The sequence below is a fragment of the Columba livia genome, chromosome 3 (assembly GCF_036013475.1).
Source record: "Columba livia isolate bColLiv1 breed racing homer chromosome 3, bColLiv1.pat.W.v2, whole genome shotgun sequence".
Lineage (NCBI taxonomy): Eukaryota > Metazoa > Chordata > Aves > Columbiformes > Columbidae > Columba > Columba livia.
Genome location: NC_088604.1, coordinates 6,854,015 through 6,868,963, shown reverse-complemented (window position 1 = coordinate 6,868,963; position 14,949 = coordinate 6,854,015). Strand labels below are relative to the sequence as shown.

The 14,949-nt window shown below is 44.2% G+C and overlaps 2 protein-coding genes across 3 annotated transcripts in view; both read left to right on the top strand.

The window, feature by feature from the left end:
* Positions 1-14,949, top strand: part of LOC102093880 (24-hydroxycholesterol 7-alpha-hydroxylase) — a 144,619-nt gene that overhangs the window by 31,409 nt on the left and 98,261 nt on the right. The window lies entirely within an intron of this gene.
* The window catches only part of RCAN2 (regulator of calcineurin 2), a 99,373-nt gene continuing 98,261 nt past the window's right edge, over positions 13,838-14,949 (top strand). The window contains exon 1 of one of the 2 annotated variants that reach the window (XM_065055720.1): positions 13,838-13,991. The gene's annotated coding sequence lies outside the window, so the exon portion shown is untranslated. Of the gene's footprint in view, positions 13,992-14,157; positions 14,275-14,949 lie in introns of those variants that run through there. The other variant, XM_065055719.1, reaches the window with a different exon arrangement.

Genomic DNA, 14,949 nt, shown 5'->3' with positions numbered 1-14,949 from the left:
GGAACTGTTACACTGCAGCCAAATCTTGCTTGATACTTTTGAGGAAAAGTGTAAACACTTCCATTGAAATAATAAATTTCCTTTGGAAATATATTTGACAGAAAACTCATCAAAACACTTTGAGTTAAAATTGTTGACCTGCTGCAAGTGAATCTTCTCCAGTCAGCGTGGTTTAAAGATAAGTCTTATCAGCAGCCAGAATAAGCACAACTTCTTTTATGTCTTCCCTCTAATGAGCCTCACTGAAGGCCCCTCTCATCTGTACTTAGCAGTCAAGTATCTCAAGTGGTCCCTTTCTTTACACCACCAACAGTATTCGGTATCTTTTCTGTGCTGCTGATTGTCGCAGAAACCAGAAGTTTAGGCTTAGCACTTACACCTCCTGAAAATAGACATCTGGGGACTAAAAGATATGGCTGTAGCCATTGAGAGGTTGGCTAAAAATAATGCATTCCTTTCAAAAAGAAATTAATTTTTAAGGCTCTATCTCTGTGCCAAACAAAACCCGACTTAAGCACGTGTTTTGCTTTGAGCAAACGCTTAAAATGGATTTGCGGAATAAGAAAGGATTTCGGTTTAAGCACACGCTTAAGTGCTTTGCTGAACCAGGGTCCAAATGGCTAACATGTTTACAGCTGGTCTTGGCATCTGTGTTGTAATTTTAAAGATATCCAAGGGTTAGTGGAAATACTGAGGTAGCTTTGCTCATTTTAGGTGAAACTGGCAAACGTTAAGGGCTTTTAGGAGAAATATTTTTTTAAAAACAGTCGCATTTATAGCATAAACCAATAGGTTTTATTGGCAGCGAACATCTTTCCCAGTTATTTGGTACATTCTAAACGTGTGGCTCATCGTGTGGCAAAGAATATTTCCTCTCTACCAGTATGCAGTGGAATACAAGAAAGTCATTCAAAAGATAGCAAGTGTTTAATTGAAACAACCAAGGAGAAGCTTTCATCGTGTGGCCATTCTGAATGACATTAGGCATGCGACTGATTGGCACAGCCTTATTTATTTTTTTTCACTTTGATCATAAAATTACTAGGGAAGGCTTAATGGAGTTATAAATATCTTGTTTCCATGAGAGTCCTGGGAAGATAATTATAGCACTGAAGTCTTTACAAAGATAGAGCATTTATAAAATATTATCTGAGGGCTCCAATGGATAAATGCAGGGAATTCTGTGCTCTATTCCCAGCTCTCCTATTGACTCACTGTGCTCTTTGGGTGAATCACTTCATCCCTCAGTAACTCAGTTTCCTCATCTATACATTGAGGTAATAATGATAATTACCTACTGCTGCATGGCCTAGAAGGTTTCCAAGCTGTAAGTGTTGCTCACACTGCTCGGAGCAGTCAAAGCTACTCATTGCTAGTGACGGATGTCTGTAAGAATTGGGATAAGCGTTTGCTTTCCTGAATTGGGACTGTCAGATTTGTGTTACTGGTAAATTATGTTATTTGCAGAGTCACAGTCACAATATTCAGAATATTTTAAATCTTACCTCACACTTTTTAAGACAGGACCCGAGGGAATGGCAGGAAGATGTGCCAGGGGAGGTTCAGGTTGGACATCAGGAAAAGGTTCTTCATCCAGAGGATGCTGAAGCACTGGAACAGGCTCCCCAGGGAGGTGTCACGGCCCCAAGCCTGACAGTGTTCAAGAAGGGACTGGACAACGTCCTCAGACACATGGAGTGAACTGTGGGGTTGTCCTGTGCAGGGACAGGAGTTGGACTCCATGATCCTTGTGCGTCCCTTCCAACTCAGGACATTCTATGATTCTGAGATGCTGATGAAACAGCTCTATACCAGACTCCTCAGAAATACTTTGTTGGAATTTATTTTTGCTTGGAATTTGAAGACTACAGACAAGTTTCTTGTTGAGTAAAAATACAATGTCCTTTCATAAAACCAAGGGCTATGTAGGAGCATGATATAGAAGGTTGTCTAGCAGCTACCTGTGAGATAGGAACTACACCTATACTCTGACTTTCCTAAGTTGTATCAGGCTTTTTACTTGTGTCCTGCTTTTACTGAGTTAGAAGTTCGATACATCATCTTTCCCAAGTACCAAACAGAGTATTGGAGTAACAAGAATTGAAAGAGCTTAATGTACAAGCCTCGTGCAACTAGTACTGTTAAGTCTTTGTAGCTTTGAAAAAGACAAGTGAGTAGAGGAGCCATGAGCAAACAACTGGGCCTGAGCTCCCGTGGGATACCGTACTTGAAAGGGATAACACGGATTTTGGATATAAAACCTTCTGTGCTATACAGGAGATACTACAGCTCCCATTGACAGCACTGTAACCGCCCTGGCTGTGATTCCAAAAGGCTGCTGATAAATTTGAGAGAGCTCAGGGGTGAATCAGGAAGTTGATGAAAACGTTGCTAAACCTGCCAAGTCAATCTGGGCGGCTGCAGGAAGGGAACGCTCAGAAGCAGCTGGAGAACAGGCTGGGGAAACCGAAGTTCAATTACAACGCACCTTTGGAGCTTGCTGTAGCTTTCTGCAGCAGACTGAAGTGAAAACAGGGAGATTCCCACCTGAATTGAGGTAAAATGCAGATGAGGAAATGGTTTACCAAGGACTGAAATTACATTCCTATATTAACAGTCCTGCAAACAAAAATTGCACATTTTTCCGAAAAAGAAGCTTTTGATCTGGTGCGTGTGTGCACTCCTGGGGTGGAGAGAGAAGGGAAAGGCAACCTGAGTACTTTTCAGGAATCTGCAAAATGTAAATCAGAAAAGTCTGAAGACCTGGGTTCTCTATAGAGGCATTCCACTTATAAAGCAACTTTTAGGTAGTCTACAAAGGCAGAAAACATCTTTTCTGAGGGTACGATACTGGTCACCAAAGGTAGAATTTAGAAGACATCAGCTTAGGCAATCACAGCTGGGCAGAGAAGCCAAAGGCTAAGGAGGATTGTGTTTACAAAGTGTCATCAGGGAATGGCAAAATTTGGCATTCGCTTTTCTCTGGATCTTTGCTCAGAGATTTCTGTGGACATCTGACCCAAACAAGAGCCAAATGAGGCTCTATGGATTTTCAGACTCCCCTATACTAGCTGTGGGGTGTTGCGCTGGTAAAATGTGCTCCAAGCCGAACACAGGGCTCTGTCACTCTGTCTCGTGCCAAAGGTCTCAGTTGTAGCTGGGCTTGACTCTTGAATTAAACACAAAAGTTTCAGCTGGTTCATAGTGTTGGTTTTTGTTAGTGCTGACACAGACCCAGTGGCAATTTCAAGGCCTTTTATCCAGCATTTATTCTGCAGACTGTCATTGCTCGGAAAGCATTAAGTGTGTCCTTCTGTTTACTTGCTACTAAAAGAAAATCAAGTGCTTTCCAGTATCATGCCGTGGCTGCCCGAGTGTGATTCCCAGGTTAAAATGAACAGTTAAGCAGTGCAAGCTGCTTGAGGAGATCTACTCTTTAAGTAATTCATTACAGCTCAAGATACTGCCTTTGATGTGCTGCTTCTATCCAAATCTTGGTATTGTCATTTACTATTTTAAGGTTGTTTATAGAACTGGAATAATACAGAGATAAAAAAAGGACGATTACAAGGGTGTTTGGGGGCATTAAACCTGAAGTTTGAAGTTTCTTTTCCTGAAAAAATAAACCAAAGTATGTTTTGGTGTCTGAAAACCTGGCAGCTGGTCTTTGCTTACCATGAAATGAAATCAGGCGCCACTTTGTTAAAAACCAGTGTCATCACAATGATCTGGTTGTTCCTTAAAATAACAAAAAGAGCCGGATCAGCAGGAGGTGGTTATATTGTGTCCTTTGTGTATTAGAATCACAGAATCATTTCATTTGGAAGAGACCCTTAGGATCATTGAGCCCAAACATAACCTAACCAGATCGATCAACCAGGTTAATCAACATATTCAGCCTTGCTAAATTTCTCTTACAGACTCTGGCCTTGCAGTCTGGTTCAGAGGTTTTGTGGACACTCGGAGAAGTTCTGCACCCCGATATCTTCAGAACTTGCACAGAATGATGAGTTTTACAGTTTGCACGTGTCAGTATATGGGTCTGTAGGATGAGATTGGGTAATGAGTTCTTTACATACCCACAAGCCAGAACAAACCCAAGTGACAGAACATACCAAAAGCTATGATCATGAAAGCATCTGCCCTGAGCTGCCACACCTGCCAGCACCGATCTGCACATGACGAGACATTTATCCCTCCACACGGGGACATGCCAGCACTGGCCTCTTTGTGCAGGGGTCGAAGGTGGAAGCTGAGCGAAGGGTGGGAGCTGTGGCTGTCCCACATTCTGGACTCTGAGCACAGAATCATATTGGTTGGAAATACCTTTTAAGATCATCAAGTCCAACCCTTACCTAGCGCTGCCAAGTCTACCACTAAACCATGTCCCTAAGAACCTCACTTATGTGTCTTTTAAACCCCTCCAGGGATGGTGACTCCCTGGATGATGACTTCCCTGGGCAGCCTGTTCCAATGCCTGACAACCCTTTCTGTGAATAATTTTTCCTAATATCCAATCTAAACCTCCCCTGGTACAACTTGAGGCCATTTCCTCTCATCCTATCCGTTTTTTCTTGGGAAAAGAGACTGACTCTCACTCTAGTAATCCCTCCCTGTCACATTGCTTGCTCTGAATCTAACACACTTCCTCCAGATTCTAGTTACAAGCACTTGTTATAATCTGACCTAGCTGTTGCACCTCCCTGGCCTGTTCATTCAGCAGGTCAGACAATTGAAACTGATGTTGTACCTCCTGCTTTTCTTTCTCTGCCTGTAAAATCCAGGAAAAAAATAAAATAATAATTTGAAACCAGGCAGAGCACTGTCAAAATTGTTCATGCTCTTGCCCATGTTGGTGATTGTATCTCACATCCAGCTATGCCACTGGATGTCTTGGTGGGCTGGTTGTCTGAACATGACATCTCTCGCACAGGCTCTTTCTGTGAATAGATTTACATAATAAATGCTCAGCACAGCTGGTTTCTTGCAGAGGCAGCACTGGAGCAGCCCAAGGGCAGAATCTAGACCAGAGGCCCTGTTTTTCTCTCCTTTCCTTTTAACTTCCCTTTACTATTCCTGGGAACTTCACTAATGCCCTTTTTCCTTCTTTCCAGCTCAACTGTATGCCCAGCTTTCTCTTTCCCTCAGGATTTACATATATCCAGGCTGCTAAATAGTTGAAAAACTTCAAGTTGGAGTGCAACATTGCAAGGCTAAGCCTGGCAGATGAGTGTCTTGGTAGCATGTAATGCCTGGATGGACCAGCTGTCTCTTTTGGAGCTCTGTGACACAGCTGGGAGGTTGGGAAGATGGGGGAGAGACTTCCCTCCAGTTGATGTGGAAGAAGGAGCAGTGTAGGGGAAAGAGACCTGGGGGCCCTGGTGGACAGCAGGATGACCATGAGCCAGCACTGGGCCCTTGTGGCCAGGAAGGCCAATGGCATCCTGGGGTGTATTACAAGGGGGGTGGCCAGTAGGTCAAGAGAGGTTCTTCTTCCCCTCTACTCTGCCCTGGTGAGACCACATCAGGAATATTGTGTCCAGTTCTGGGCCCCTCAGTTCCAGAAGGACAGGGAACTGCTGCAGAGAGTCCAGCGCAGGGCAACAAAGATGATGAAGGGAGTGGACCTCATTAATGTTTATAAATATGTAAAGGGTGAGTGTCACAAGGATGGAGCCAGGCTCTTCTCAGTGACAAACAATGATAAAACAAGGGGCAATGGGTATAAACTGGAACACAGGAGGTTCCACTTAAATTTGAGAAGAAACTTCTTCTCAGTGAGGGTGACAGACACTGGAACATGCTGCCCAGGGAGGTTGTGGAGTCTCCTACTCTGCAGACATTCAAGACCCGCCTGGACACCTTCCTGTGTAACCTCATCTGGGTGTTCCTGCTCCGGCAGGGGGATTGGACTGGATGAGCTTTCGAGGTCCCTTCCAATCCCTAACATCCTGTGATTCTGTGTGATTCTCTGAAGGACGCTCTTCAGAGGCTGCTTTGCTGCAATGACTCGTGTCATGGGGGCTGTGACTGTCCGGGAATATCTGCATCATAAAGACTGTTTCCATTTTGCCATCTTCAGCATTCACCTTGCACAAGGGCTGGCCATGCACAGGCACTGGCACCATCTAGAGGCCACCTGCCAATCGTGGATGTATTTCTAGATCAGTGCCATAATGTATAAAAATAATAATAAATATATACATAAAGCATATATTATATAAAGCATCCATATATATATATATATACACACTAACATAATGTGTCTAAACAAAACATGTCTTAGTAAAAGTGATGAAAAGAACAGTGTGTGTAAGTGTACTTCTAGGCCCAATTCAGGCACAAAAATATAAATATCGTCTCAGTCATTACTTACCGGCTTGAGCTGCTTATTTTCTATTAACTGAATGTGTATGTTGTGACTAGTAACTCATAATTCACATGCCTCTCCTTCCAATGATATTCCAATCATGCCTTCAACAGTCACCCAAAAGTGAATGAAGATTTCAGAAAGAGAAGAAAAACACAAAAAGCCTTAAGACTATGCATCACACTCTAAGAGAATGAAACACATAAATATTTTTATGATACCTCAATATAAACAAAACTTAATCTGACCTTTTTTAAAACCTTTCCGTGACAATATCTGTAATTACAGATAAAGATTAATAGAAGGCAAAGCAAGCTAGTACAATGGACTTCTCCATCAAACCTGCCTAGTGCTCCTTCAGAACCAGGGCTCCTAAATTCTACTTCTCAACAATTAATAAACAATAATTACCACACAATTCACTTCATAAGAGTAAATTGTGTCTTGCAGTTGATTACATTCTGTGGCCTTCTAATTAGCACATGTAAAAAGAGTATTTGTAGTGCCTTTGTTTTCTTAGCTGTTTACATTCCAAAGCAGATTAAATAATGTATTCAGAAGCTCAGTCTGTATATAGACACCTAAATAAGCATTTTGATTTTTCAGAGCACCTACAACTCTCAGAGTTGCACAGTGCTTCTGAAAATCAGGCCATTTATTTAGGTGTCTATATTTAGGTACATGAGTTTGAAGCGTTTGGCTTGAGGTCACATAGCTGTGGCTCAATGTATTTTTTTTTATTTCCATTTGGGTCACAATGGGCAAGTCACTTCTGATAATTCTCATCACTAATCTAAGAAGTAGCAAGAGAGGTGATAAGAATTACTTACTAAATACCATTATGATGCTTGGCACTTCCTCAAATATACAGTTTCCTTCCTGGAGAATTTCAGTCTAAAAAAAAAGATAGAAATCGATGCATCAGAAAGGTAAGACAGTATATTTAGAAACCGAATTTATATTCTGGTTAAACTGTGCTTATTTCCTGGATTTTATTTGTCTGGCATCATTGTCATTCCCTCTATAACTGTATGATCATTTTGACAAGCCAGATGTTTTAGCTTCATGAATTTTGTTCGGGTAAATCCTAGAAACCAAGTGCTTCTGTTTGTTAACACACGACAGCAAACCACAGTTTATTCTTGAGGAATTTGAGCTGACATTATCAGTCACGCTGTTGACTTGAGACTATACCTCCAAGACTGCTTTCGAATTTGCCTGATAGCCTGTGCTGGCCTCAACCTTAATGAACCTGTTACGAAATAAACATTCTTAAGACTCTGCAGAGAGATCATTGGGAAAAGGTCATCAGGAGGAAAAGACAATCTTTAAAATAAAGGAGGAAATAAGTTTAGTTAACATCCTACGTCTGCCATTTGCCAGCCCTCTACTTCACAACCTGAGGTGCTTGTAGCTTTTGCAGCAATTGGTGAATCACACAGCACTGCCTTCAGTTTGCGTAGGGATGACACCTGAGAAGAAACAGGCAGCCCGTAGGTGAAAACAATAATCTTAAATACCGCATCTATTTCAACAAAATGAAAACCTCCTCCTCTTTCAGCATCTTCATTCAAAAGGGAGAATTTAAATCTTTGCATAACATTTCAGATTTGAGAGAGCTGTACTTGTACTTTCAGGATGGTATTTGTTACAGAATAAAAAGCTGATTGTTTGTTTGTTTTTCCTTTCTTGAAACGGAGATTGTTTTAAAAGTCAATGAAACCCATTTTTCCCCTTGATCTATCATGCATCTAGGCTAAAAAAAAAACCATCTCTTGGTTAAAAATATTCCTTAACCAGAAATTGGGACGTGGCATTTTTGTTGTCTTCAAAACTGAGGGTTAGCTGGAAGATAATAAAACTCTATTTTGTGGGACTTTATGCTAGATATGGAATTTTTGCAATGTCAAATCAAAAAGACTTTCTTTCAGGCACCTCTCACTCTCAGAAGTGGTTGGAAAATGTGAAGATTCTTTGTTCTTGTTCTCATTGCCTTAAAAGACACGACCCTCCCATCTGACCTCTGCTTGCCCCTGAAGATGCTCCAAAACACCGTGGATATACCAGAGATGGGGTTTAGAGAGCAACAGAGCCAACTGCAGGGGGTGTCCCATGGCAAGGCTGGGAGCTCGGAGGTTCCCGGAGTAGTGCCACAGATTCTCCCACCTTGCCTGAGCCCCACACATCAGATTAGGAAAGAACCTGCATCACAGAATCAAAGACTGGTTGGGGTTGGAAGGGACCTCTGGAGATCATCCAGTCCAACACACCTGCTAAAGCAGGTTCACCAGAGCAGATCACACAGGAATGTGTCCAGGTGGGTTTGAATGTCTCCAGAGAAGGAGACTCCACAACCTCTCTGGGCAGCCTGTTCCAGGGCTCTGGCACCTCAAAGGAAAGAAGTTTCTCCTCATATTCGGATGGAATCTCCTGTGCTTCAGTCTGTGGAACATGCAGTTCTGAGGTGCCCAGTTGTGGCATGTGCTTCTCCACATCTCCAAATCCCCAACAAAGGAAAGAGCCCCAGTGCAGGATCAACCTGCTCATGGAGCACCACATGCTAGAGAATCACAGAATGCTAGGAATTGGAAGGGACCTCAAAAGCTCATCCAGTCCAATCCCCCGCTGGAGCAGGAACACCCAGATGAGGTTACACAGGAACATGTCCAGGCAGGTTTTGAATGTCTCCAGAGTAGGAGACTCTACAACCTCCCTGGGCAGCCTGTTCCAGTGTCTGTCACCCTCACTGTGAAGAAGTTTCTTCTCATATTTAAGTGGAACCTCCTGTCTTTCAGTTTGCACCCATACAGAATCATAGAAGAGTACTACAGACACTGGAATTTTACAGCAAGTGAAGGATACTCTCCTTTTCTGCAGCAATTTTTCATTTGTGCAATTGTTATTCTTGTACCCAGATCTGTGCAAAATGCTCTGCAGAAAAAAAGAGAAAAAAAGAAAAAGAGAGAGAGAAATGGTCTTTACTTTGCACATTTCTATTTAAACATCTGCAATATGTTGTATCTAAACTGCTTTGCAGTTGCTATACATGTACAGGATGGAACTTAGAAGGTGTCAAGGCAACTTTGCCTCACCGTACTGAGTGACAGGGTGATAAAGCAGCAGATGAAATTCAGCGGTGATAAGTGCAAAGTAATGTACACGAGAAAAAAAATAACCCTAATCATACATACAGAGGCACTGGTTCGAGACATCGCTTTTGCTGTGGGAGATCTGGAGGCTGAAGTGGAAAGCTCTCTGAAAATGTTAATGTGGAGCTAGGAAATGGTCAAAAAGGGGAATTGAATGTTAAGGATGAGTAACTCCACCCTTAGATGACAAGGGAACCCCTACAGTCATACGACTCTGTTGCTCATATGCTCAGAGTTTTCTGAGTCCCTCAGCCATAAGCTCTTGCTTATTCTAGATCCAGCAAAATTCAATAGTCACTTTAGCAGAATCAGATTTTGAAAGAAAGTAGTGTTTTCCAGTAAAATTAGAAGGGAAGCATTCCAGAGTGAAGAATTAGCACCATATAAAAATAATACTAATCCCCAGTGTTTGGTTTGCAGAATGGAATGACATTTCAGGAGTTTACTGCTATGTGAACTTCCCTGTTATACTGCTGTGTTCTGACAAAGTCTTCAGTGTGGGTCCAGTTGCCTTGAGCAGGAGTTGCATCCTTAGGCTAACCCTCCAGAAGTAGGTGACTTTGCTTTTGTTAAATCAGTGACTATTTTAAGTGAAAACTGGTTATTTCACTAAAGTCTTACTTAGTGGGTTTGAATGATGGTAAAATTGGTGGTGCTAAAGTTTCACACTGGAAATAGAGAAAACCACATCAGCTTGAAAAAGGGATAACTGAAGGGAAATCCAATTAAAGTCTGGAAAATAATGACAGTGAGATGGTCAAAAAAGAAATCTAATTTACTGCCTCTGTCGCAAAGGAACACTTAATAAAACAATCAGGAAGAAGACTTGAAATTTTTTCTACACAGTGAAGAATTATCATGACATGGCACATTGTGGAAAGCAAAACCACAAATGGGTTCAAAAAAGAATTAAGGCAAAGTCTAGAGAACAGGACCTCTGGTAGCTACTAAGAATAGTAGCCTGGATACAACCCTGAGTTCTGGAAGTCTCTACCTTACTAGTTGTTGGAAAATTATATGGTAAATAGGAGAAGATTTCATCATCTGTTTTTACACTAGTTTACTTTTACTAAGCATCCACTCTTGGCTGCTGGAGGCAAGATATAGAGCTATATGGATCCAACATTCTAAAAATTAAAATAAACAATCAAGTGTATCCTAAAGGTGATAGAATCAACATGAATTTCACTTACTTTATGCACTCTAATCTCCAGACTCAGCCATTTGCAAGAAATCCTAATCTATTTCTGGCCAAAGAATTTGGGATTATCCCAGTGAAGTAGTGTTGACTTCTTGAGAATCTACAGATTTTTGAGACGATACTTAACTTATTTCTTCCAAAAGGAGAAAACTTCATCACCAAAGCTCCTGCAAAGGCTGCAGGAATGAGTCAGTGTGTATTTTGAAGATCAGAAATCAGCACAACACAGGGGGCCAAAATCTTTTGGTTACAGCACTTTATTTGTGTTGAAATTCACCATGGTTGCTTCAGTACGTTTGAGAGGCCACTTTTGCTTACAGATTAAATCTGTAGATAAGGAGCAGGTGCGGACTGAAGATAATGAGCAGCTCAGGATCTGGATGAGATGGGCTGAGCCTGTGCTCTGAGATATCAGTAACAAAACTCCCACTTGGTTCTGGGGGACCGGGACTAAAGCACGGCTTGCAAACTTTGCAAGTAGCAGCTGTTTTATCACCTCCTTTGGTATCCTTTCCAGAATTTCAGCTTCCTCCAGGTTTTGGCACTCAATGAGTACTTGGGTGGTGGGAAGACGCCCACAGAATTTAGGAAGCCCAGGGTGCCTGTTCGGGTTGTGTGGCCTGAATAGCACTGGGGTCTGAGGGTGTAAACAGTGAGACCCCAAGAAGGGTGTTCTCTCAATTGCTCTGACTCTCTTACTTTTGCATCACTGCTTTTCTGTGTCTAAATAATATATCTAAGCTTTACTAATAGAAATCTACAATGCTTACAACAGGGGGCGTTGAAAACCCTGCAATTGTTGCCATTCTCATTTTTTGAAGGGCATTTTTATGGCAAACAGTGGAATTTGGGTTTTCCCCTTTGTCTTACCAATAATATCTGGGTGAATATAAAAGCTAAAGTACTGACTTAGCCATTCCCAATTTTTCCTGAACATGGATTAGCATCCTTTCATAACTGTACATTTTACTATAAGGAAAGCAAACGCTCGGGCAGCTTCATCACAATGAAAATATTCTTCCCAATATGAAAAAGAATAAAACTTGAGACTGGATACTGTGAATAAGACACATTTAAGAGGTATGGGAATAAGCAGACACAAGGAAATTGTATAACATAAAATGTGAGATGGAAAAAGCTCTTCCTACTCAGAATATTAAAATAAGACATCATGCAAAGGGAATGCACGTAAACGGAAACAAAGGAGGATATCCTACCAGGCTTAATTCTTAAAATAAAAACTAAACCAACAAGCATATAATTTGATTTAAAACCTGATTAGTTTATAGTGTGACGTCTTTGGTTCCATAGCTTGCTCTCTCTTCTGCATAGTGCCTAAAGCAATAAGATGATGGACAGGGATTCATATTTTAGGCACAAGGATAAAACAACAAGAAATAATAATTACTACTATCAGTTACCTATTATATGTTAAAAATTAAAAGTAGAACCAGAAGAAAGACTGGAAGGTGTCTAAACAAGTTATGCAACAAGGCTTAAGTCAGTCCTTAGTTAATGGGAACAGGAAGAAATTATTCTGTTGCAAGTCCAACAATCTACAATGTATTGCTCTTATTTACGGGGATGAGGTGGGATACGCTATTGATCTCATTCATTACAACGGGTTTTTTATGCTATTATTGGAAAGCACTGCTAAAGATGGCATACATCTTTTGAACTAATGGAGAATTATTCCTTCCATGGATTTTTATAGGGTCTTTAATAATTATATGGGAGTCTTTTAGTTCTCTGTTATATTCTATGGATTTTCAAAGCCATTTCTACAGAAACCTATTTACATTTCTGTATCACCCTATTGATTAAATCCCTCTGTATTACATTCCAAAGCAAAGACACTGCAGAAAATCAGCATTAGCCTCTGACGCTTAGCGGTCTCAGACATACAGCTGGAAGAGAGAAAATAGCCCTTCCTTTAATAAAGCGTGCCTTGGGGGCACCCGAATGCTTTCTCTTCTTTTTAAAATCACGACTGTGATCAGTCATTTTCCACTGTAACCGTGACATTTTCTAAGAGTCCTACAAATGCACCTTCTGGTCTTGTCTGTAATGGGGAGTTACACCGTATTCACCTGTTATTCTGAAGAAGAGATGAACGACAGCTGGATCAATTCCAGGTGGAGCTCAAGTCAAGGGCCAGTTTGCTTATTGGTGGTCAGAAGTGGGAATGGTCGTTGGAAGCTCCGTCCCCCGGAGGCATTTAGGCACCCTACAAAGTCACCATAGATGGCATAAGGAGGTTTGTCACTAAAACCGTGGTGAGGTGTGCTGGCATTGTGTGGGCATCCATGCCACCTATTCTTTCTGCATCCTACCCCACATCTCCTTATCGCATCCCATCCCATCCCACCTCATTCCATCCCGGAATCACAGAACAGTTGGGGTTGGAAGGGACCTCTGGAGATCATCCAGTCCAACCCACCTGCTAAAGCAGGTTCACCAGAGCAGATCACACAGGAATGTGTCCAGGTGGGTTTGAATGTCTCCAGAGAAGGAGACTCCACAACCTCTCTGGGCAGCCTGTTCCAGGGCTCTGGCACCTCAAAGGAAAGAAGTTTCTCCTCATGTTCAGATGGAACCTCCTGTGCTTCAGTCTGTGCCCGCTGCCCCTCATCCTGTCATTGGGCATCACTGAACAGAGTCTGGTCCATCCTCTTGACACCCACCTTGAGATATTTCTAAACATTGATGAGATCCCCTCTCAGCTTCTCTTCTTCAGGCTGAACAGACCCAGCTCTCTCAGTCTTTTGTCATTAGAAAGATGCTCCAGACCCCTCATCACCTTCATACTCCCTCCAGTAATTCCTTGTCCTTCTTAAGCTGGGGAGCCCAGAACTGGACACAGAACTCCAGATGTGGTCTCACCAGGGCAGAGTGGAGGTGCGGGAGCAACGTGAGACGACACCCCCCCTCCCTCCTGGCTCACCTGTCCCCTCACCCCCTCCCGCCATCGCCGCCCCCGCCGGTAACCGAGACCCGGCACTAAGAGGTGGGCGGTGAGGGGGCGGGGCCAGAGGTTGGAGGGGGCGGGGCTATCTTACTCCTCGAATTCTTATTGGTGGCTCTGGCTTGCCCGTTTAGGTGGGGAGGTTTGCTGATTGGGTTGTGGCGTCCTCTCATCCCTCCCGCCTTGTCCTCCACCTTCGCCTCAGCGGCGCGGGGCGTTCGCGGCGGAGCCAGCGGTGCGGTGCTCGGGGCTCGGCGGCGGCAGGGGAGGAGGGCGGGGAGGCGAAGGACGAGCGGGCCGCAGCAGGTAAGGGCACAGCCGCTGCCTCGGGGCGGGCGGGAGGACGGTCCTTCCTCGGCGAGGCCGCCCGGTTGCAGCCCTGCCCCGCCGACCTGGCGCCGTGCTCCCGCCGTGGCGGGGTTATGTAACCGCCCCGCGGTCTTGCCCCCGCCCCGGGCCCCGCTCTTACCTCGGGGCTCCTGTCACCAGTGGCGAGCCTGGGGCGTCCCCGGGGGCGCTCGCCCTCCGGCCTGGGGTCGCGCCCGCAGTGCAGCTCCGCTCGGGCGGCCGGAAGAGCCGGGGGGCGGAGGTGAGGCCGTGCGGGCAGGGAAGGAGTCGAGGCGGCTCGTCCCCGGGGCAGGAGTGGAGGGGAGCGGGGTGAGATGAGGCACTGTCCCGGCGTGTGGGGAGGGGGTGGAGGAGGCGGGAAGCGCCGGGTGTCGGCTCGGAGCAGGTGGGGTTTTGCGGGGATGCGGACCCGTCCCGGACACTCGCACAACTTAGGGCTGGTGTGTGGAACGCAGCGGAACTCCGTGTGCAGAAGGAGATCTGACTGGTGACCGGTAATAGAACCCGAGAGAATGGCAGGAAGATGTGCCAGGGGAGGTTCAGGTTGGACATGAGGAAAAGATTCTTCACCCAGAGGGTGCTGGACACTGGAACAGGCTCCCCAGGGAGGTGTCACGGCCCTAAGCCTGACAGTGTTCAAGAAGAGACTGGACAACGTCCTCAGACACATGGTGTGAACTGTGGGGTTGTCCTGTGCAGGGACAGGAGTTGGTCTCCATGATCCTTGTGGGTCCTTCCAACTCAGGACATTCACAGAGTGGTTGGGGTTGGAAGGGACCTCTGGAGATCATCCAGTCCAACCCACCTGCTAAAGCAGGTTCACCAGAGCAGATCACACAGGAATGTGTCCAGGAGGGTTTGAATGTCTCCAGAGAAGGAGACTCCACAACCTCTCTGGGCAGCCTGGGCCAGGGCT